Raw genomic sequence first — 25,484 nt, 5'->3', positions numbered from 1 at the left:
AAATAGAAGTAAATACTGACTACATAAAACCATAAGAATAAGAATTTTGGATGATCTATCTATTATATACCTATTTATCTAACATCTATCTGTTCCTCCATCTGTAATTAAAATATATTACAGTTAGAGAACAGAGAAAAAAGTAGGAATACATTAATTTAAATTTTAATTCTTCTTAGATTGTCTCACAGAATCATTATATGATAGAAAATTTATAGGTCAATATCTGTTAACTATAAATGTAACATTCTTAAAGTATTCAAATACATTGAATTACAGCATGAATAATATATTACAATCTATCCAAGTTTATTTTATTCCAGGAACACAAAAATACAAATTTCATTTGCAATTCAAAGAAAACAGAAATCGATAATATGATTGATGTATATACACATTTAATGTATTTTTAAATATACATTTTTTAAAAATAGAAATTTTTCTAGGAGAAATACTTAAAATATCACGGAAAATAGTGTTATTAGCTAATACCTTCCTAATAACTCTGGTATTACATAAGAAAACAAAATTAAAATCTCAAATAAGCTTAGAAACTAAAAATTTTAAAAGTATTATTCTGTTCTCCATATGTTCATATTTAGTCATATTATTTCTTGTTTTCATTCTTCTTCAGTGTTGCTCTACTAAAATATAACATACAATTCTGACTTTTGATTTCTGTTCTTATTACTCAAAATTGTGTACTTTTTCTCATGCTCTTAATTTAGTTATGCTACTTTTCTGTACTCTTGGAATTTTCACATTTGTCTTCACTCTCTTTTGAGTTCCCATAGTATCAAATAAGCTTTTTTCCCTTTTTCTGATTTGAAGGTTCATCTTCTCATAATTATTTTGTCCACACAGTTTATTTTCATTCTCAGTTAAGTGCCTCTCATCTGGCTTCTTTTCATTTATAAGGTTTCCTTTCATCTTAAGCCAGTCTTTTATTTATATTTTGATTCTGTTTTGTGGAGGACATGCTTCCCTGAATTTTAAGGAAGAGGCCAAAAGGTTTGTTCAAGTTTTTACCTGATACATTGGGTTAAATTATCTAATGTACACACTGTTAATTTAAGTCTAGGGGCGACTGTCTACTCTTGATTTTGTATAGTATTATTTTTCTTAACATCCAAGTCCATCTTCATCTATTTGTATATGATCAATAAAAATATATTTGTCCAGAACCCTGCTTTGGCGGAGTTCCTTCTTTCTAAGTAGTAGAGGTAGCAGTTGAGACATGAGCTGGGTTCTGGGTCAGTTTAGAGGGCTGGGCGACATTCCTCCTTTTGGTCTGTATGACTGAATGAATGCAGTTCTTGCTGTCTCGCTCCTCTCATTAACACACTGAGCCATTGCAGCAGATGAGAAAGAATAACCTTGATCTGCCCTTCCGGTGGAACACATGTTCTCTCCAACCACACCCATAGGTTGTACTCACACTCGGCCAGATGGTATCCTGTCAATGATATGGAGATGTATCTATCTAGATAGATATCTACTTTGGTTTATGCTCTCTGGTTGCCCGTAAATTATCTCCTTAAAGTGAATATCAAAAGAGAGCTTGGTGATGGCGGTGTTATAAAATCTTCAAAATGCAGCAGCCACACCCAGAGGAATTTGTAGATTCTGGGATTCTAATTCAGATACCAAACTATATAAAAGGGGAATTGGTCATTGGGGGTTACTAGGCTCTTTGTTGAGCATATTTGCTCTTTTCATGACTTTGACATTATTTTAAAAATCTAACCTTTTTCTCAGTGTGCTGCAAGATGATTTGACTTTAATGCATAAGCACTAATTCTCCCGTAAGATTTGTACAATATATTTGCTCTGACAAGCCATAGCCAGCAACTCACTTCACAGCAATTTATAGCATTTCCACGACAAGTTGAATTATTTTTAACTAGACTCTCTTTGCCTTAATAAAAATATGAAGAAGCAATATACTTGCTCTAATTAGGTTCAAAAGTTGGCAGTGTCTCTTCTGTAAAGAATAATAAAACTTTTCAGCGGCCTAATATGCATCTATAGGCGCGCACACACACACACAGACACACGCAAGCACTATTCATAATATTTAAAGCACATTCTGTTCTATGACTTCATTTGTCTAGCACAAAATAAAACGATCTCAGTATATGTCAAGTACCAATTTTTTCGCATGGCCAATTATAGATATTTTATTTTTTAAAGATTAGAGTGTTCTCGAAGCTCTTTCTATTTCTTTGTCAATGAACTAAACATTGGTAAATATGTAGGGTTTCCCACATAAGAAGGTTATTAACATCAAAATAGAAAGCTGGTGGTAGAAATAATGATTAGGAACACAGAGTCTCTACTCAACGTTCTAGTTCTGCCATACTATAACTTTGTGATCTCACGAAATATCTCTCCATGTTGTCATCTCTATGTATAGTTCTGTCATTTTTCAATAAGACCTTTTTGCTTAATTATGAAGTACTAGTTACTATAACCATTATTTTGAGCTTCATGTAAATCAAGAACATATGTACTCTACTTGCAAAACATTGAAAATGTAGTTAGGGATGGGGGCATAAAGCAACATTTTAAAATGTGTAAAGACAATGAGTAAGCAACAAAGTGTCCAATATTTTAGGGGAAAGTTGCATATGTCAGGAAAAGGCAGGATTAAGTAACAAAGGATTTGAATGATAACTGGTCAATTGGTGTCATTTACAGTTGCAAGTAATACAAATGAAGTTTGCTTTTTTAAAGAGAAAAGAAGTTATTTAGAATGGGTCAACCTATTGGGGAAGCAATGTCGTTAGAGACAATGCCCAAAACCATGTGAGCAAATGCTCTGTAGAGCGCACCCCTGCAATGCTGCCATTGTGAGGCCAAGTCTCTCCTTGTCTTGGTACTGAACCCTCCATTCTGCCTCCATCATTGCCACTGTAGCTGCCACAAAATCATCCCTCAACCACCGCTGCCCAGGAACAAAGAATTCTGTCTTTCCGCGCTCTCAGATCAATTTCCAACATCAGGTGAGCCTTTGATGGGCACTATTCAGTTCCCATATCCATGAAATAGATGCAGTAAAAACATAGAAATTGCCTATGTGTTTCCCAATAAGACACATATGGAAGCCTGTTTTCCCACAACGGGAAGGGGTTTACGATGGGTGTTCAAAGGAACAATAGTCCCTGTAAACCATACTTTGCAAATATGAAGAAAAGCAGTAAAGATTATTTAGTATATAGACATGGATACTCATCCAGGGTTGGCTGATGAGAAGCTGGTTAGCTAGGGGGTCTGCCTTCAGTTAGGACAAGGTCTGTGCTTCCCAGGGGTTCTCTCCACAGCAGGAGGTATGCAAACTTCCCTTTCCTCCCCTGCACCTACCCTCCAATGGCCCAGAGGTCTTCAGGTGCTAGAATTTCTCAATTAATGCTGCACAACATAACAGATAGCCTTGACTGTCACAGTCTGTTCTCATGAAGCTAGTCTTTGCTCACTACATAAAACAGGAGAGTAAGAACAAGGGTGTTTAACGCTACCCTAGCTCAAACATGTTTCTCTCTGTAGGATGCCAAGAACCTGGGAGCTAGTGCATCTGCTGCTTTCCCTTCTCGGATTCTAGCCCAGACAAAAGAGGCAAGGGGCATTTCTTCAGAGGCCTTGAGCTTCACTACACAATGACCCAGGCTCTACATGCACCTTCTTTATGTATTTCTACCTTGAATAAAAATTTTTATATAATATTAATAATATATATTTTTATATAATAAACATGTTTATTTTATAGATAGATATAGATATACATAGATAAAGATCTCTAGTCAGCCTTTTTTAAGGCTGGGCTGATCGCGGTGCCTCAAAACTATAATCCCAGCACTTTGGGAGGCCAAAGTGGTCAGATCTAGAGTCCAGGAGATGGAGATCAGCCAGGGCAACACGGTGAAACCCCATCTTTACAAAAATTAGCTAGTATGGTGTCATGCACCTGCAGTCCCTGCTACTCAGGAGGCTGAGGTGGGAGAATCACTTGAGCACAGTATGTGAAGGCTTCAGTGAGCTCTGATCACATGACTGCACTCCATCTTGGGTGACGAAGTGAGACCCTCTCTCAAAATAAAATAAAATAAAAAGAAAGGCTACTACTATACTCACAGATAAGTGTGTCAGATATATTTGCAGTTATCTTTCCTATATTCCATTTGGTTAAAAAAAAAATTGCAAAGAACTCGTCTCATTCTAGATTTTTGTATTAATTAGACATTTGAAGTTTATAGCAGAAGAGCTATAATCATGTTTAGTGTGTGTACTCTATAGACCAGATAGTGCAAACAGATATCAATGCTTTTTAAAAATATATAAGGTTATTAGAAATATTTTAAACTACCTATAGGTATATATGTATCTAATTGAACTATCAAATGCAAGTAAGATCATTTCCTTAGCGTGTAAAATCCAATTTATTAAAATATTTTCTAATATCCATTACAATAATATTTCTTAATTAGCTAACATAAGAGGAGTTTTAAGACATTTATTTATATGTACTTACTAGATTCAAACTCGATTCCACTATTTTCAGAAATCATACTCTGAGACAAGTCTTTTTTTATCTATGTTTCTGCCTATATTAAAAGACAGATATGTCAATTTTGCTAATCATGCTGTTCCAAACCTCTCCAACCTGATTATTTTTCGGTTTGTTCTACCAGTCATTCAGAGACTTACTTATATTCAAATTTATCTCTAGGTTTAACATTTGTGTATGTCTTCTTGTGGTTTTGTGTACTTTTGGTGTATATAATTTAAGACATTTTATTGACATATACATGCAGAAAAGTACAATGATTAAATATGGATAGCTTGATTAATGAAACACATGTATTTGCTTATAACCATGTAAGAAAATAGAACATTACTAAAAATAGTGATACTTCTCCTGCCCCTTTCCAAACACTAACCCTCATCCTCAATAGTAACAGATTTTTTAAAATCATACAGTAATTTGGTCTGTTTTCAAATTTTTATTAAATAAATCAGAGTATCTAAGTCTATGTTTCTTTTATTGTTATTTTGCTTATAGTATTTATCTGCTAATGGACATGGTAGATTAAAGAGGGCTACATACACATTTTTTAATTAATAGATTTTTTGAGCACTTTGTGGCTCATGCCTCTAATCCCATCATTTTTGGAGGCTGAGGTGCGTGGATCATGAGGTCAGCAGAGCGAGACCATCCTGGCCAACGTGGTAAAACCCCTTCTCTACTAAAATACAAAAAATTAGCTAATAACATCAAGATAACATCTGGGTTCTTAGCTGCACTGAGTCAAGTCTACTTACATCTTTGTCTTCCCCTGCACTTTTCCTTCCACATCACACTCCATGAACGCCAAGCTGTGCTGGCCTTCTACCCCATATCCACTATTTTGCCCCCGCCAATGCGGCTTTTTGCTGCCGCCGCCACTGCGGGTTTTTGCCCCTGGTACCGCGGAATTTTGCGCCCGCCGCCGCGGCTTTTTGCGGCATTTTGCTTCCGCCACCGCGGCTTTTTGCCCGCGATGCCCCGGCTTTCTGCCCCCGCCCCCGTTGCTTTTTGACCCCGCCGCCAGGGTTTTTGCGGCTTTTTGCCCCCGTGACTTTTTGCCCCCACCGCTGCGGCTTTTTGCGGCTTTTTTCCCCCGCCGCCGCAGGTTTTTCCCGCCGCGGCTTTTTGCCGCCCCTACTTTTTGCCCCCGCGGCTTTCTGCCCCCAACACCGCATCTTTTTGTCCCTGCGGCTTTTTGCCGCTCTGGCTTTTTAACCCCGCCGCCACGGCTTTTTGCTCCCGCCACCGCAGCTTTTTGCCGCCGCCACCGCAGCTTTTTGCCGCCGCCGCGCCTTTTTGCCCCCGACACCGCGGCTTTTTGCGGCTTTTTTCCCCCATCACCGCCGCCGCCGCCTGCGGCTTTCTGTCACCGCCGCTGCGGCTTTTTGCCCCCGCCGCCGCGGCTTTTTGCGGCTTTTGGCCCCGGTCGCCACGGCTTTTTTCCCCCGCCGCCGCAGGTTTTTCCCGCCGCGGCTTTTTGCCCCCGCGGCTTTTTGCCCCTGCCGCTGCAGCCTTTTGCCCCCGCAGCCGCTGCTTTTCTGCCCCCGCCGCCGCGAATTTTTGCCGCCGCGGCTTTGTGCCCCCGCTGCGGTGGCTTTATGCGGCTTTCAGACCCCGCCACCACGGCTTTTTGCCCCCGCCGCCGCAGCTTTCTGCCCCCGTCGCCGCAGCTTTTTGCCGCTGTGGCTTTTTGACCCGCCACCCGGCTTTTTGCCGCCGCGGCTTTTGGCCCCCGCCCCCGCGGCTTTTTGCTGCCCCTGCTTTGTGCCCTCGCCGCAATGACTTTCTGAGCCCACAGCCGCAGCTTTTTGCCGCTACGGCTTTTTGACCCCGCCGCCGCGGCTTCTTGCCACCGCGGCTTTCTTACCCGGCCGCCGCGGCTTCTTACCCCCGCCGCTGTGGCTTTTTGCTACTATTTGCCCCCGCCGCCGTTGCTTTTTGCCCCCGAAGCCATGCTTTTTGCGGCTTTTTGCCCATGCCGCCGCAGGTTTTTGCGTCCTCCACCGCGGCTTTTTGCCCCCGCCGCCGCGGCTTTTTGTGGCTTTTGGCCCCCGCCGCCGCGGCTTTTTTCCCTCGCCGCCGCAGGTTTTTCCCGCCGCAGCTTTCTGCCCCCGCCGCCGCGGCTTTTTAACCCCGCCCCCGCGGCGGCTTTGTGCCCCCGCCACCCCGGCTTTTTGCCGCCCCTGCTTTTTGCCCCCGACGCCGCGGCTTTCTGCCCTCATCGCCGCAGCTTTCTGCCACCGCGGCTTTTGGCCCCGCCCCCGCGGATTTTTGCTGCCATTGCTTTTTGCCCGCGCTGCAATGGCTTTCTGACCCCACCGCCACAGCTTTTTGCCGCTACGGCTTTTTGACCCCGCCTCAGCGGCTTTTTCCTGCCGCGACTTTTTAACCCCGCCACCACGGCTTTCTTCCCCGGCCGCCGCGGCTTCTTGCTTCCTCCGCCGCGGCTTTTTGCCCCCGCCGCCGCGGGTTTTTGCTACTATTTGCCCCCGCCGCCGTGGCATTTTGCAGCCGCGGTGTTTTGCCCCCGCCGCCGTTGCTTTTTGCCCCCGAAGCCACGGCTTTTTGCGGCTTTTTGCCCAGGCCGCCACAGGTTTTTGCCTCCTCCATCGCAGCTTTTTGTCCCCAAAGCCACGGCTTTTTGCGGCTTTTTGCCCAGGCCGCCACAGGTTTTTGCCTCCTCCATCGCGGCTTTTTGTCCCCAAAGCCACGGCTTTTTGCGGCTTTTTGCCCAGGCCGCCACAGGTTTTTGCCTCCTCCATCGCGGCTTTTTGTCCCCAAAGCCACGGCTTTTTGCCCTCGCCACCGAGGTTTTTTGCTGCTTTTTGCCGCTGCTGCCGCGCTTTTTGCGGCTTTTTGCCTCCACCGCCACGGCTTTTTATGGCTTTTGGCCCCCGCTGCCGCGGCTTTTTTCCCCCGCTGCCTCAGGTTTTTCCCGCTGCGGCTTTTTGCCCCTGCCACCGCGGCTTCTTGCCCCCGCCGCCCCGGCTTTTTGCGGCTTTTTGCCCCCGCCGCAAAAAGCCTTTTTCTTGGCCTTTGTGGGCAGTAGTGTGTTTTAACTGAGCAAACTGTCCTTCCAAATAATGAAGCTGAAGTCAACCTACCTGCTTGCCATTTTTCTTCCCCTTCCGTTTTTCTAATCTCAGGATAATTGTAAGAATGAATTAAACTTTGTGTTTAAGGCCGGGCACAGTGTCTCAGGCCTGTAATCCCAGCGCTTTGGGAGGCGGAGACGGATGTATCGCTTGAGCTCAGAGTTGAAGACCAGCCTGGGCAACATACTGAGACTCCGTCTTGTATAACTAAATTAAAATTTGAAGAAAGAAGAGAAAAGGACCCGTGTTTAAAATTTAAAAAAGGGGGGAAGTGTAATGCAAAATGTGGACTATGCCAGCTATGATTCAGAAAAATTATTTTTCCTACAGCATTATCTGTAGACTTGTATTAGCAGCATACTCATCATAGGCGTTTTCCTTTTCTCAAATATGATGAGGTAAGCTACTTTAAAGTGTGGTGGGGCTTTCTTCTGCATGGCCCCCGGAGGTGTTGAGTCCCAATTTAGCCAATTAATTTGGGTTTAGTTTTGATATGAATAAGGGAGACCAGCTTCATTCATGGTGCACACACAGTTTTGCCAGTAAGGAAAAAAAAAAAAAAAGCCACCTGAATGTTCCTACTCATTAGATGCTATCTGGAGAGCTCCTACCCCACCCCCACCAAGGCCTGGGCCCTTGACTCAATGCAGCCTTTCTGTATCTCATACTGTATTCTGCAAGATGCTCCTGTGAAAGAAAGTTGTGCTGCATCAGTCATCTCCCTCCTGAAGATCCCTGCGGATGAGGATTTGTGTTTTAAAGGTTCTGAGCAGTCCTGCAACAACAGTTCTCAAACTTATTTGTCCAGGGGATCTTTTCTTCCACTGAAAGTAGTTGGGGAGACACGGCCTTAATCCTTGAGCAGAGAAAGAGACAAGAAACTGTTGGCTCACTTACAACCAAGTGTTGTGTTTATGTGTTAGGTTTTTATGAAACAGGTGCTGTTTGAGGTTCTAAATCAAATTGGGTGGTTGAAGAGAGGCTGGTGTCCCTGTAGACTTAGCCAGCCATGAGAAGTTGCCTTTTGTTGAAGGAGGTGTTTTAAAAAGGGAAATAGGGTGTCTCTTGGGCATCACATTAGCACTTAAATACTTGTATCACTGAGATGAAATGAAATGATGAAGAAATGAAATGATGAAATGAAATGATAAAATGATGAAATGATGAGATGAAATTAAATGGTGAAATGATGAAATGATGAAATGAAATGATAAAATGATGGAATGAAATGATGAAATGAAATGATAAAATGATGGAATGAAATGATGAGATGAAATGAAATGGTGAAATGATGAAATGAAATGATGAAATGGAATGATGAAATGAAATGATGAAATGGTGAAATGAAATGAAACGAAATGAAATGATGAAATGATGAAGTGAAATGGTGAAATGAAATAATGCAATGAAATGAAAAAATGAAATGATGAAATGAAGAAATGGTATGAAATGAAATTAAGTGAAATGATGAAATAATGAAACGAGGGGTGGAGCCAAGATGGCCGAATAGGAACAGCTCCAGTCTACAGCTCACAGTGTGAGCGATGCAGAAGACTGGTGATTTCTTCATTTTCATCTGAGGTACCGGGTTCATCTCACTAAGGGAGTGCCAAACAGTGGGTGGAGGACAGTGGGTGCAGCGCACTGTGCATGAGCCAAAGCACAAGGGGTCAGGGAGTTCCCTTTCCTAGTCAAAGAAAGGGGCAACAGACGGAACCTGGAAAATCAGGTCACTGTCACCCTAATACTGCGCTTTTCCAGCGGGCTTGGAAAACCGCACACCAGGAGATTGTGTCCTGCACCTGGCTCATAGGGTCCTACGCCCACGGAGTCTCCCTGATTGCTAGCACAGCAGTCTGAGATCAAACTGAAAGGCGGCAGTGAGAATAGGGGAGGGGCATCCGCCATTGCCCAGGCTTGCTTAGGTAAACAAAGAAGCCAGGAAGCTTGAACTTGGTGGAGCCCACCACAACTCAAGGAGGCCTGCCTGCCTCTGTAGCTACCACATCTGGGGGCAGGGCACAGACAAGCAAAAAGTCAGCATTAACCTCTGCAGACTTAAATGTCCCTGTCTGACAGCTTTAAAGAGAGTAGTGGTTCTCCCAGCATGCAGCTGGAGATCTGAGAACGGGCAGACTGCCTCCTAAAGTGGGTCACTGGGTCACTGACCCCCTAGCAGCCTAACTGGGAGGCGCCCCCCAGTAGGGACAGACTGACACCTCACTTGGCCGGGTAGTCCTCTGAGACCAAACTTCCAGAGGAACGATCAGACAGCTGAAATTGTGGTTCACGAAAATCCGCTGTTCTGCAACCACCGCTGCTGACACCCAGGCAAACAGCGTCTGGAGTGGACCTCTAGCAAACTCCAACAGATCTGCAGCTGAGGGTCCTCTCTGTTAGAAAGAAAACTAACAAACAGAAAGAACACCCACACCAAAAACCCATCTGTACATCACCATCATCAAAGACCAAAAGTTGTTAAAACCACAAAGATGGGGAGAAAACAGAGCAGAAAAACTGGAAACTCTAAAAACCAGAGCATCTCTCCTTCTCCAAAGGAACGCAGTTCCTCACCAGCAACGGAACAAAGCTAGATGGAGAATGACTTTGACAAGTTGAGAGAAGAAGGCTTCAGATGATCAAACTACTCTGAGCTACGGGAGGAAATTCAAACCAATAGCAAAGAAGTTAAAAACTTTGAAAAACAATTAGATGAATGTATAACTGGAATAACCAATGCAGAGAAGTGCTTAAAGCAACTGATGGAGCTGACAGCCAAGTTTTGAGAACTACGTGAAGAATGCAGAAGCCTCAGGAGCCGATGCAATCAACTGGAAGAAAGGGTATCAGTGATGGAAGATGAAATGAATGAAATGAAGCAAGAAGGGAAGTTTAGAGAAAAAAGAATAAAAGGAAATGAACAAAGCCTCCAACAAATATGGGACTACGTGAAAAGACCAAACCTACGTCAGATTGGTGTACCTGAAAGTGACGGGGAGAGTGGAACCAAGTTGGAAAACACTCTGCAAGGTATTATCCAGGAGAACTTCCCCAATCTGGCAAGGCAGGCCAACATTCAGATTCAGGAAATACAGAGAACGCCACAAAGATACTCCGCGAGAAGAGCAACTCCAAGACACATAATTGTCAGATTCACCAAAGTTGAAATGAAGGAAAAAATGATAAGGGCAGTCAGAAAGAAAGGTCGGGTTACCCACAAAAGGAAGCCCATCAGACTAACAGTGGATCTCTTGGAAGAAACTCTACAAGCCAGAAGAGAGTGACGGCCAATATTCAACATTCTTAAAGAAAAGAATTTTCAACCCAGAATTTCATGTCCAGCCAAACTAAGCTTCATAAGATAAGCAGAAATAAAATACTTTACAGACAAGAAAATGCTAAGAGATTTTGTCACCCCCAGGCCTGCCCTAAAGAGCTCCTGAAGGAAGCACTAAACATGGAAAGGAACAACCAGTACCAGCCACTGCAAAAACATGCCAAATTGTAAAGACCATCGAGACTAGGAAGAAACTGCATCAACTAACGAGCAAAATCACCAGCTAACATCATAATGACAGGATCAAATTCACACATAACAATATTAACTTTAAATGTAAATGGGCTAAATGCTCCAATTAAAAGACACAAACTGGCAAATTGGATAAGGAGTCAAGACTCATCAGTGTGCTGTATTCAGGAAACCCATCTGACGTGCAAAGACACACATAGACTCAAAATAAAGGGATGGAGGAAGATCTACCCAGCAAATGGAAAAAAAAAACGGCAGGGGTTGCAACCCTAGTCTCTGATAAAATAGACTTTAAACAAAGATCAAAACAGACAAAGAAGGCCATTACATAATGGTAAAGGGATCAATTCAACAAGAAGAGCTAACTATCCAAAATATGTATGTACCCAATACAGGAGCACCCAGATTCATAAAGCAAGTCCTGAGTGACCTACAAAGAGACTTAGACTCCCATACAGTAATAATGGGAGATTTTAACACCCCACTGTCAACATCAGAGAGATCAACGAGACATAAAGTTAACAAGGACACCCGGGAATTGAACTCAGCTCTGCACCAAGCGGACCTAATAGACATCTACAGAACTGTCCACCCCAAATCAACAGAATATACATTGTTTTCAGCACCACACCACACCCATTCCAAAATTGATCACATATTTGGAAGTAAAGCTCTCCTCAGCAAATGTAAAAGAACAGAAATTATAACAAACTGTCTCTCAGACCACAGTGCAATCAAACTAGAACTCAGGATTAAGAAACTCACTCAAAATCACTCAACTATATGGAAACTGAACAACCTGCTCCTGAATGACTACTGGGTACATAACGAAATGAAGGCAGAAATAAAGATGTTCTTTGAAACCAACGAGAACAAAGACACAACATACCAGAATTTCTGGGACACATTCAAAGCAGTGTGTAGAGGGAAATTATATCACTAAATGTCCACAAGAGAAAGCAGGAAAAATCCAAAATTGACACCCTAACATCACAATTAAAAGAACTAGAAAAGCAAGAGAAAACACATTCAAAAGCTAGCAGAAGGCAAGAAATAACTAAAATCAGAGCAGAACTGAAGGAAACAGAGTCACAAAAAACCTTTCAAAAAATTAATGAATCCAGGAGCTGGTTTTTTGAAAGGATCAACAAAATTGATAGACCGCTAGCAAGACTAATAAAGAAGAAAAGAGAGACGAATCAAATAGATGCAATAAAAAAATGATAAAGGGGATATCACCACTGATCCCACAGAAATACAATCTACCATCAGAGAATACTACAAACACCTCTACGCAAATAAACAAGACAATCTAGAAGAAATGGATAAATTCCTTGACACATACACTCTCCCAAGACTAAACCAGGAAGAAGTTGAATCTCTGAATAGACCAATAACAGGCTCTGAAATTGTGGCAATAATCAATAGCTTACCAACCAAAAAGGGTCCAGGACAAGATGGATACACAGCCGAATTCTACCAGAGGTACGAGGAGGAACTGGTACCATTCCTTCTGAAACTATTCCAATCAATAGAAAAAGAGCGAATCCTCCCTAACTCATTTTATGAGGCCAGCATCATCCTGATACCAAAGCCTGGCAGAGACACAATCAAAAAAGAGAATTTTAGACCACTATCCTTGATGAACATTGATGCAAAAATCGTCAATAAAATACTGGCAAACCGAATCCAGCAGCACATCAAAAAGCTTATCCACCATGATCAAGTGGGCTTCACCCCTGGGATGCAAGGCTGGTTCAACATATGCAAATCAATAAATGTAATCCAGCATATAAACAGAACCAAAGACAAAAACCACATGATTATCTCAATAGATGCAGAAAAGGCCTTTGACAAAATTCAACACTCCTTCATACTAAAAACTGTCAATAAATTAGGTATTGATGGGACGTATCTCAAAATAATAAGAGCTATCTATGACAAACCCACAGCCAATATCATACTGAATGGGCAAAAACTGGAAGCATTCCCTTTGAAAACTGGCACAAGACAGGATTGCCCTCTCTCACCACTCCTATACAACATAATGTTGGAAGCTCTGGCCAGGGCAATCAGGCAGGAGAAGGAAACAAAGGGCATTCAATTAGGAAAAGTGGTAGTCAAATTGTCCCTGTTTGCACATGTCATGATTGTATATCTAGAAAACCCCATTTTCTCAGCCCAAATTCTCCTTAAGCTGATAAGCAACTTTAGCAAAGTCTCAGGATACAATATCAATGTACAAAAACCACAAGCATTCTTGTACACCAATAGCAGATAGAGTGCCAAATCATGAGTGAACTCCCATTCACAATTGCTTCAAAGAGAATAAAGTACCTAGGAATGCAACTTACAAGGGAGTGAAGGACCTCTTCAAGGAGAACTACAAACCGCTGTTCAATGAAATAAAAGAGGATACAAACAAATGGAAGAACATTCCATGCTCATGGTTTGGAAGAATCAATATCGTGAAAATGGACACACTGCACAAGGTAATTTATAGATTCAATGCCATCCCCATCAAGCTACCAATGCCTTTCTTCACAGAATTGGAAAAAAACACTTTAAAGTTCATATGGAACCAAAAAAGAGCCTGCATCGCCAAGTCAATCCTAAGCCAAAAGAACAAAGCTGGAGTCATCACACTACCTGACTTCAATCTACACTACAAGGATACAGTAACCAAAACAGCATGGTACTGGTACCAAAACAGAGATATAGATCAATGGAACAGAACAGAGCCCTCAGAAATAATGCTGCATAACTACAATTATCTGATCTTTGACAAACCTGACAAAAACAAGCATTGGGGAAAGGATTCCCTATTTAATAAATGGTGCTGGGAAAACTGGCTAGCCATATGTAGAAAGCTGAAACTGGAGACCTTCCTTACACCTTATACAAAAATTAATTCAAGATGGATGAAAGACTTACATGGTAGACCTAAAACCATAAAAACCCTAGAAGAAAACCTAGGCAATACCATTCAGGACATAGGCGTGGGCAAGGACTTCACATCAAAACACCAAAAGCAATGGCAACAAAAGCCAAAATAGACAAATGGGATCTAATTAAACTAAAGAGCTTCTGCTCAGCAAAAGAAACTACCATCAGAGTGAACAGGCAACCTACAAAATGGGAGAAAATTTTCGCAACCTACTCATCTGACAAAGGGCTAATATCCAGAATCTACAATGAACTCAGACAAATTTACAAGAAAAAAACAAACAACCCCATCAAAAAGTGGGTGAAGGACACGAACAGACACTTCTGAAAAGAACACATTTATGCAGCCAAAAAAAACACATGAGAAAATGCTCATAATCACTGGCCATCACTGGCCATCAGAGAAATGCAAATCAAAACCACAATGAGATACCATCTCACACCAGTTAGAGTTGTGATCATTAAAAAGTCAGGAAACAACAGGTGCTGGAGAGGATGTGGAGAAATAGGAACACTTTTACACTGTTGGTGGGATTGTAAGCTAGTTCAACCATTGTAGAAATCAGTGTGGCGATTCCTCAGGGATCTAGAACTAGAAATACCATTTGACCCAGCCATCCTGTTACTGGGTATATACCCAAAGGACTATAAATCATGCTGCTATAAAGACACATGCACACGTATGTTTATTTTGGCCATATTCACAATAGCAAAGACTTGGAGCCAACCCAAATGTCCAACAATGATAGACTGGATCAAGAAAATGTGGCACATATACACCATGGAATACTATGCAGCCATAAAAATGATGAGTTCATGTCCTTTGTAGGGACATGGATGAAACTGGAAATCATCATTCTCAGTAAACTATCACAAGGACAAAAAACCAAACACCACATGTTCTCACTCATAGGTGGGAATTGAACAATGAGAACACATGGACACAGGAAGGGGAACACCACACTTCAGGGACTGTTGTGGGTTGGTGGGAGAGGGGAGGGATAGCATTAGGAGATATACCTAATGCAAATGACGAGTTAATGGGTGCAGCACACCAACATGGCACATGAATACTTATGTTACAAACCTGCACATTGTGCACATGTATCCTAAAACTTAAAGTATAATAATAAAATAAAAATAAAATAAAAAAACAAAATATACACTAATACACATTAACCAACTAAAAAAAAAGTAGAGAAAGGTCATTTAAAAAATATAAAGGATAAGGATACAGTAATAATCTAACACTTTGAAATCTAAGAAGGAGAAAACAGCTGGTCTGAACAGCATTTTAAGTGGCAATGTTAGAGGTTTTATTAAAATTGACCAATAATATTAAACCACAGGTTCAGGAGGCTTTGCAAATCAAAGGAAAACACACACAGAGGACACACCTAGAAACAAAATGGGACAATTTCTGAAAAGTAAAAGAAAAATGTAAAGAGCACTTGATAAAAAAATTGGGCTAACTACAGAGAGAAAGAGTTGACTGATAACAACCTTCTCAAATGAAACAATGAAAGCCAACCAGTGAGGTACTGATATCTTTCAAGTCCTGAAATAAAATAAGTGCCGACATAGAACTGTCTACTTGGTGGACATATCCATCAAAAGCAAATATACAATAAAGAATTTCTCCCAAGCAGACCCACAGGAAAGGAAATACTAAAGATTATTCTTCAGGTAGAAGAGCCATGTTCACTGATGAAAGTTTGCAGTTAGAAGAACGATTTATTTTAATGAAAGAAATAAACATGGAGAGAAACTTAATTGGATATCGACTGTATAACAGAATGCTATCTCATAAAGTTTAAAATGTATCTTCCATACAACAGCAGAAGCATCTAAGTTGTGAGTTGGATAAATTAATTTTAAAATATTGTCAAGTATTTTTTTTGCAAATAGACAAATGTACCAATTATATTAGACCCTGAAGTCAAGAATGCACGTTGTAATAAACCAGTTAAAACATAATCAGATCAGATTTTTTTAAATGGACTCTCTTAAAGTTTTTATAATTTATATTTTTATTTCATATATGTTGAAAGTAAATAATGGAAAAGCATGCAATGCAAATATTAACGAAAATATAGCTTTAGTTGTACTTATATTCACATTTAAAAAGTTGGACACAGTTAAGTCTCAGTGATTATTTTACACAACGGAGGCAAGCTGTGCAGTTATATCTAGTATTATATTATGCTCTTGGCCTGATTACAGAAGGGAAAGGAGCGATCATACCAGACAATGGCAGAATGAAGCAACAAGGAGTAGAGTTACAGAACATGATGCTGTAACTGGGACTGGAGTTACTCTTTTAGAGTTAAAGAACAGTAAACTGGACAAAATATATGAAACTTTTTTTGAAGTACTGAACATCAGACAGCACAGGACTATGCTCCGCAAGAGAAGAGAAGGAGACAGAATGAGTCCTGCTTTATTCCCAGGTTCTCTGTGACAGCAGTAGAGAGGAATCCCAGAGAGAGCAGACATTGTCATTGCACTGATGAACCAGAAAAAAATCAAAAAATGTTGAGCAGCTGGAATGTGTAGTAGAAGAGAACGTTTACAGAAAAAGGAACGAAGAATCAGCCTAAGGTTTCTCCCAAGTCCCTAAGCCAAATGTACATAGAATGAAATTCTAAGGAGCTCAGCAAAGGACTCTACCAGGGAGTTGGAAGAAAAACACTTCCCTGGCATCACATGACAGGAAGACACGTTAGCTCTGACCAACCAGAGAAGGGAATCCCCTTTGTACCTCCAGGATATTCAGTAAAGACCACTGGAGGTTCATGCCCTAGTGACAGTGCTCATTTAGCTTCAAATGACAGATGGCTCTAGACTAACTCAACAAAGTTTAAAGAGAAGATTTAAAACAACAACAGAAAAATACTCATCCTGAAGTTACTGCACGGCCTGCCACAACATTGTTCAAAGGTAGCCAATAAAATCTAGATATTCAATAGCATAACATCAAAATACCCCCCCAAAAAACGACTCTGACATGCAAAGAAGCCGGAAGATATATATTACTAAAATATATATTAACAGGATAAAAATAAGTCATTTATAAATGACAGAGAAGAAGGAATTCTCAAGGTCCTTAAAGTAAATATATTTTATAAATACATATAGATAAATACATATATATGTCAAAGTACTTAAATGAAAATTGAACATAGGAGAAAAATAGAAGTTATAAAATGAAAAATGTGACATGTATAGATGAAAAATAAATATTTGAAATAAAAATTCCATGAGATAGAATAAGTAATGGATTTTACCCTAACATTCAGAAAATTTATAGAGAAAAATAGAAGCTTTACAAACGAAAGGACAAAGAGTAAACTAAAATAAGAAAGCCAGAAACTCACTGATACGTGAGACAATATGCAGCAGTGTAACATACATGTAATTAATATCTCAAAAAGGATGGGTGGGGGAATTATAGTTGAATAAAGAATGGTACACTCATTCCTGAGAGCACCAAGGAGGGAGAATAGCTTCAGATTCCTAAGGGAGGGTATTATCCATTCATGAAGGTCCATCCTCATGACACAACACCTCCCAGTAAGCCCCACCTGCAACATTGGGTATCAAATTTTAACATGAGATTTGGAAGGGGCAAGCATTCAAACCATAGCAAGAATTAAATTTCCTTTTAAAATAAATCACTGATATGATTCTATTTTGCCATAGATAAAAACTAGTATTTCAGCCTACCATTGAGTGTACTTATAGCTCACCAAAAGGGCACTCTGTCTCGGGAATACAGATTTGCCTAGAGGTATCCTATTGCAGTCAAAGAAAGAGCAATGAGGGATAGAAAATGTTAGTGATGGAGACACCAATGCTGCATTTTACAATAAACAATGTAAAAACTTTACGGATTGGTTCTGCTAACTTACTACAGTTTACATTCCTCTCAGGTGGGAGAATTGTTGAGTTTTTTGTTAAGATAGAAAAGCAATTCAGATAATCTGAAATCTCCACAAGAAGGATAAGAAGCACAGCAGAAACTATTCTAGGCAGGAAGTCAATCCTTTCAACTGTCTGTGCTCCATAGAAACAATTGTCTGCACTGGGAGTCATATGCGGTACAGGCAACAGCCAGACCTCTGATCCTCTCATTTGTGATTTCAGAAGAAATTACCAGTCAACTGAGTAATTCACTGAGTAAAGTAAACATTTGGCACTGAAAGAGGTTAGACGCATAACTATTTGTATCACCATATTCATGAAGCTGGAATATTTTCCATTACTGGTATCACATCCGAATGGAAGATGTTAAAAGGTCTCTCATCTTGTAAGATGGATATGAAAGAACATTTTCTGAGAAATGAAATTATTAACACACCTGCGAGATGGGTGGAAGAGAAAAAAAGAATAATCAGTTTTAGTTCTTCTCCTTGATAAGACAACTCACTAAAAACATAAAGAGAAAAAATACGAGTTTAAAATAATTAACCAGAAGAAGACAACTCTGGAGTTTTTAAATGGCTGATAAGATTTTAATTTGCTCCAAGTTCAAAATAACTATATTGCTTGTGTTTTAAGGCACATAATGAGCAATTATATCACACATGATAGATTCAGTAGTAAAATATTATCCGTTAACAGCTGGAACTCGTAAAATCATAGCACAATGTGAAGATGGAATTTGCTAAAATAAACCATCTGCTGAAAACTACTATTCTGTAAATTTAAAAACAAAGTTTATATGTTATTTGTCTTATTTAATAAGTCTGTGAAAAAAATGAGATATTTGAAAAGTAGGTGCTACCTTAATTAGTTCTTTATATTAGACAGCTGATTAGAGTAATGCACAGTAAGGTGCTACATACAAATATTGCTAAATTTTCTGGATATACTATGTATTTAGCTTAAATTATTTGAAATTTTATAGTTAAAGTAACAAATGTATATTTAAATGTTTTGACACAAATTGCAAATATACCTTTAAAAAGCATCTTACACTCTAAATATTATTTGTCACCTATATATTTGTCTTTTCTCTATAGGAAAGTTTAAATTTTTCCCTTGAAGCTTTAATTATTTGAGTCTATAAAACAAACTGATAATGTTCAAATTAACAGAAAAAAAGGTTTACAGATATGTGCACAAGTATGCACTTGGAGTTTACATAATATATATAAATATATATATATACAAATATTTGTATATTATAAATAGATATACAAATATATACTATATATATAAAAACTCCAGGAAAGGCAAGGTAGTCAACACGCCTATGCTGTCTTGAGGTTACAGAAAACACAGAGCCATACATTGGTAAATCAGTCTTTGTGGAAGACAAGTGACGACAAGGAAGACAGAGGAGCCTGGCAGCAGAGGTGGTCTTGTTACACGGATGAAACCTCACAGGGAGCAGCCCTCCTCTTGGGAAGTATAGATAGGAAATGGTTTTTAGAAATGTAAACGTGCCAGACTCAGTTAATGTTTCCTAAACCCAGACAAGGGAGTATCTCGGGGAAAGCCGGTCTATATCAATGCAGATTTTCTCTACAAATGCAAATCTCCCCAACAAACACAACTTTTCAGCTATTCTTGTAGAAGAAGCTATTTCCAGTCTTCCGAGTAGCCATCTTGAAATATGTCAAAAAGTTGGCCAGGCGCACGCCTGTAATCTCAGCACTTTGGGAGGCTGAAGTGGGTAGATCACCTGAAGTCAGGAGTTTGAGACCAGCCTGACCAACATGGTGAAACCCCGTCTCTACTAAATACAAAAAATTATCTGAGTTTGGTGGCCCATGCCTGTAATCTCAGCTACTTGGGAGGCTGAGCTAGGAGAATTACTTAACCCTGGGAGGCTGAGGTTGCAGTGAGCCAAGATTGTGCCATTGCGCTCCAGCCTGGGCAATAAAAGCAAAACTCCATCTCAAAAAAAAAAAAGGTATTTTAGGGTAATATTTTGAGTATCTTTACCTCCATATGTACAATAAATATTATTGTGATTTTTAATCTTTACTCTTCTGTAGAGAAAACACTGGTGTGATTTCTAGTGTAGGTGAACATCACATTTATTTGACAATATTGCACTTGTGTGTGTGTGTGTAGCTACTCTTTACCTTTGTTCTCACTTAATGATTAGATATTAACAATTAATTCAGTAAAATGTATGTTTTGCAATATTTCTCCATGTTATTATGCTTTAAATTAGATTAATCATGCCCCTATAATATGTACACTTTAACTTTGACTATAGGTCTCAATCTTACTTTGGCTCCTGTATTTGAATTTATGCTAATAAAGTCCTGCAGCTAAAAAGGATTGCATAAACTTATCTACATTTTTACTAGTATTCTGGTGTCATTTTAAATTATGTAATTAAATCAAATTTTAATTTGGATTATTGTTATCTGAGTTAAGGATCTAAATTTTTAATTTTCTTATAGATGTTACATAACTATTTCTGAACCCTATATTGACTAATCTGCCCTTTATATGATGTGCATTATAAGAGCTTGGGATTGATTCATTTGCAAAGATGAATGCTTGAGAAGTAGATACTTAATCATAACATTTCAAAATCTACTGGATAACCTAGAATTGACAAATACCCTATAGATTGAAAAACTCCTGCAGTGAAGAAAGAAAATAACTAATATAAAGTGACAATATAAATATTATAAGTATTTATTTTATTGTCACCCTGAAATTTGATAATACAAACATGTAATATCTACATATCATCCATGTATCAGGTCATAAAAAATCAATACATTCTTCAAAAATTTAGCATAACAGAAAATGCACTCTCTCTCCTTGATGGAATTAAGTTACAAATAAAAGTAAAAATAAGTAGATAAGTAGATGGAAGTAGATGTTTAAAAACAAAGAAAAATATTTATTTTGGATAACATAAAAACTCAATTGACAATTCCAATATTTCAGGAAATTTGGCTGTCAACTGGTGGAGAGTTTTCCCCAGGAGGCATTTGTCAATTTCTAGGGTTATTGTGGGGATGTCAAGACTGGCAGAGGTGTGAAATTTAGAGGTCAAGAGAATCACCTAGCATTGCTAGGGCAGCCTCCCACAACAAAGAATCCTCTGGTCCTAAAGGTAAGTAGCACCAAGGTTGAGAAACCATAATCTAGAAAGTAAACACTGTGTAGCTATTCCAAGTGCTCAGGAAAACACATCAGTGCCCTCGAGGGGAAAAGTGTAAACATTTTAATTGCTGTACATGGTGACACAAATGCATGTTGTTAATCTAAGTGGAAGAGGCTGAAGCACAAAACGTAATTCAAAGAGTTTACTTGAGCCAAAATGAGGACAGCTGCCTGGAAGAAACAGACCCAAGTATTCTTGGATATGAACTCCCTTTGGAGCTTTGCAACAAGCAGTTTCTTAAAGGCAAAAAAGGGACAAGAAGTGGGATGATGCAAAGAGGTTTGTCACAAATTCTCATTGGCCTATGGAAATAACATTTATTAGTGACCGGCTATACACTGTTACACTATTATTGGGTGTGGATTATAGTGTCCGGTGTGGCATTATTGGTTAATTTATAGCTACTGTGGCAACAGCAAGCAGCCTAGATGAACACACAGCTCAAAGAGGAGCAGGACAGAACTGCTGTCTCATTTGAATATCTCTCTGGGCCTGATTACTTCAAAGGACTTGCATTTCTTACATAGCATGATTTATAGTCCTTTGGGTACATACCCAGTAATGGGATGGCTGGGTCAAATGGTATTTCTAGTTCTAGATCCCTGAGGAATCGCCACACTGACTTCCACAATGGCTGAACTAGTTTACAGTCCCACCAACAGTGTAAAAGTGTTCCTATTTCTCCACATCCTCTCCAGCACCTGTTGTTTCCTGACTTTTTAATGATTAGAACCACTCACTGGCCTTCCCACCACTCTCCCCGCCCCTCCTGCCTGGCCAGCCATGCTTGGGCCCTTTCATGCACTCTTCTGCCTCCACCTTCTCCTTGGCAGCATAGCATGCCCCAGGGCTCCCAACCAAGCCTATCCCGTTTCCACTCTCTGTGTTCTCTCTGGTGAGCATTCTCCCTCTCACTATTTTGTTTTGTTGCTGCTGCTGTTGTTGTTTTTTTGAGTCAGAGCCTTGCTCTGTTGCCCAGGCTGGAGTGCAGTGGTGCGATCTTGGCTCACTGCAACCTCCTTCTCTCGGGTTCAAGTGACTCTCCTACCTCAGCCTCCTGAGTAGCTGGAACTGCAGGCACGTGCCACCATGCCTGGGTAATGTTTTGTATTTTTAGCTGAGATGGGGTTTTATCATGTTGCCCTGGCTGGTGTCAAACTCCTGACTTCAAGTGATCCACCTGTCTTGGCCACCCAAAGTATTGGAATTACAGGTGTGAGCCACCGTGCCCAGCCTCTCTCACTATTTTAACCACAACATGTATGTCTGTGCCTCTTACACCAGTGTACTCAGCTTGGCCCCTTCTCTGAACTATAGATTTCTCTGTCTAAATACACTTGGCCTCCTTGTCTGCAGTTTCTGCGTCCACAGATTCAACCAGCTGCAGATTGAAAATGTTAAGAAAAAAAAATTCAATGCAACAATAAAAAATAATAGAAATAGGCTGGGCACCCCTCCACTGCTGTTATATGCTCTGGTGTCTCAGGGCACAGTTGTACAAGTTGCTTAAGGTCTTGCTTGATTGCCCAGGCTGGAGTGTAATGGTGTGATCATAGCTCACTGCAGCCTCGAACTCCTAGGCTCAAGTGATCCTCCTGCCTCAGCCTCCTGAGTAGCTGGAACCACAGGCTTGTACCACCACTCCTGGATTTATCTATTTATTTATTGATTGACTGACTGATTGATTGATTGATTGACTGATTGATTGATTGATTGAGACAGGGTCTCACTGTGTTGCCCAGGCTGGCCTCAAACTCCTGGCCTCAAGCAACCCTCACATCTTAGCCTCCTAAATTGTTGAAATTACAGGTATGACCCACCATGCCTGGCCTATATCAGGGACTTGAAAATCTGCAGACTTTGGTATCTGCTGAGGGTCCTGGAACCAGAACTGTATCTGCCATTTCCACGTGGGTGCTCCACAAACACCCCAAACTCAGCATGCTCCAAACCAAACCTGCGATGCTCTTTTAGCTCACACACCTTCCCTTTCTTCTCTTTTTACCACATCATGTGATTAACCAAACAATGTCAGTTCTCTGAGAGGCCCTAGATGCTTCATTAGCTCAGACTTTCACAGTAGCTTCCTGAAGGGGAGCCCCTTGCTTCACTGTGGGCTCCCTGAAATGTATCCGCCACACTACTGACATCCATCTCTTCCTGCACAATTGGATTGTTTCCATGTGTTTGACAGTAGAGATCACATATAGCTGCTTTTCTTTTTCAAATTATTTCCTTAGGATAAATTTCCAGGAGTAAGATTACCAGTCCAAAGGTATAACAGTTTTATATCTCCCATTAAATATTACTCTTATTTCTCAAAAGGGTTTTGCCTGTTTGCATCAACAGTAATGTTTAAATGTACCAATTTTATCACTATCGAGTATTAGCTTTCTAAATAGTCTTTCTAATTTTAGTAGGTATAAAGTGTGTTTTGCAGTTCTTTGGTTTACATATTAGTTGAACATATTACCTAACATTTTTTATTAAATATTTTTTGCCCATTTATCTATAGGGACTTTCGAAGTTACTCTTTTATTTGAATGAGCTCTTTATCTGATGGTAGATAGTGAACATTTTTGGTCACATTTAGTACAACTAGCTTTTCTCACTCTGATGAAATGTCTTATTTTTCATTCAATAGAAATTTTACCTTTTTCTGTAGTTAAATCTGTCAGTACTTTCTTTTGCCTTTTTTTTAAGAGAAATCTTTTAAAACATTGAAATTACCAATATTTTAAATATCAAGGAGGCAATGTGATGTGATGGCCTACCAGATCTTGACCTTATGAAAAACAAGTTGAAAAGATGAATTTAAAAGTGCTCCGGAGTGAGTGTGAGGCAGAAATGTCAACCCCAGCACCGCGTGTGCAGCCATACACTGTGCACAGCTTTCCCACGATCATTGTCCTGCCTCCCTTGTGTCCTGCCATGGGGTTCTCCTTAGTTCCCTTTATGCTTAATCAGGTAGTTCTTTCCTGGGAGCTCATGCAATGTACAAGGGGTTGACTTGAGGAAGAAATGGAACTTTCATCATGACACCAACTGCATTATTATTTGAGTACTGATTGAGTTAGTAGAAATCACCATGAGAAATGCCATCTTTTCCTGTAATTTTGCATTCAACTTTGAATTGACAACAAAAAAAGTGAACCCTTTTAGTATATTTGCTTAACCTTGTTATAAGGTCGGTAGACCCTTAGGAGACATTTTCTTCTCTGCTTATAAGACGCATACACATGGGTGTGGAGCCAGTAGAAAGAGCAGCTTCCATACAAACTACTTAGTGATTATCGCCAGTTTCATTTTGAAGCACAATGCATTGGACCTAGGCAGGACCTCCCAATCTCCATCTTTGCCAAAGAAATATAATAGAGATACTGAAGATATATCGTGCAGAACTGACATCCTTTAGAAATATACTTTTTTCTTTTTAGAATATATTTCTGTTTCAGATCTGCATATTTTATTTGTCGAGGTATTTAACAATATTTTACATTTTTTTCAGTCTTCACAGAAATGTACTGTACAGCTAACCATGTGGATAAGCTTCCTCGCCCAAGAGACTGGGTACAGATTCTACATGATCAAATTAAACTGGCCAGGAGAAGGTTTAAAAGAGGCTCAGGTATGCCTAAGGTGCAAAACAATAATTGGAGAAGCACTTATGAATTCTTAGACCTTGAAAAGTACAATACTTGGCTCTAGGTTATTTCAGCGCCTTGTCTTTTGAAGGAAAAACTGTGTATAATATGCTGTGATTTGATCTCTTAAAGTCTTATTCAAATGAATTTTGAAACTCACCTTCAGACTAAATAGTAAAAGTTATGTCAGGCCATTTGCTTTGAATAGTAGAAGTGAAAAAGATTGCTAATCTCATTTGTGGCCTAATGCTCTTATATATGAAAACTGGGTCTCTCTCGTATGGTTTGCTTCTCTTTGCCTATTGATTTTTATTTGTTTGGATCTGCTTGACTTTATAAAAGTACAAGTTGCTTATGGTGAAAAAAGAAGAAGAAGGAGGAGGAGGAGGAAGGAGGAGGAGGAGGAAGGAGGAGGAGGAGGAAGGAGGAGGAGGAGGAGGAAGAAGAAGAAGAAGAAGAGGGAGAGGAAGAAGAAGAAGAAGAAGAAGAAGAAGAAGAAGAAGAAGAAGAAGAAGAAGAAGAAGAAGAAGAACAAGAACAAGAGGGAGAGGCAGAAGAAGAAGAG

Source organism: Gorilla gorilla, chromosome 18 (assembly GCF_029281585.2).
Source record: "Gorilla gorilla gorilla isolate KB3781 chromosome 18, NHGRI_mGorGor1-v2.1_pri, whole genome shotgun sequence".
Taxonomy (NCBI): Eukaryota; Metazoa; Chordata; class Mammalia; order Primates; family Hominidae; genus Gorilla; species Gorilla gorilla.
This window is presented reverse-complemented; position numbering follows the sequence as displayed.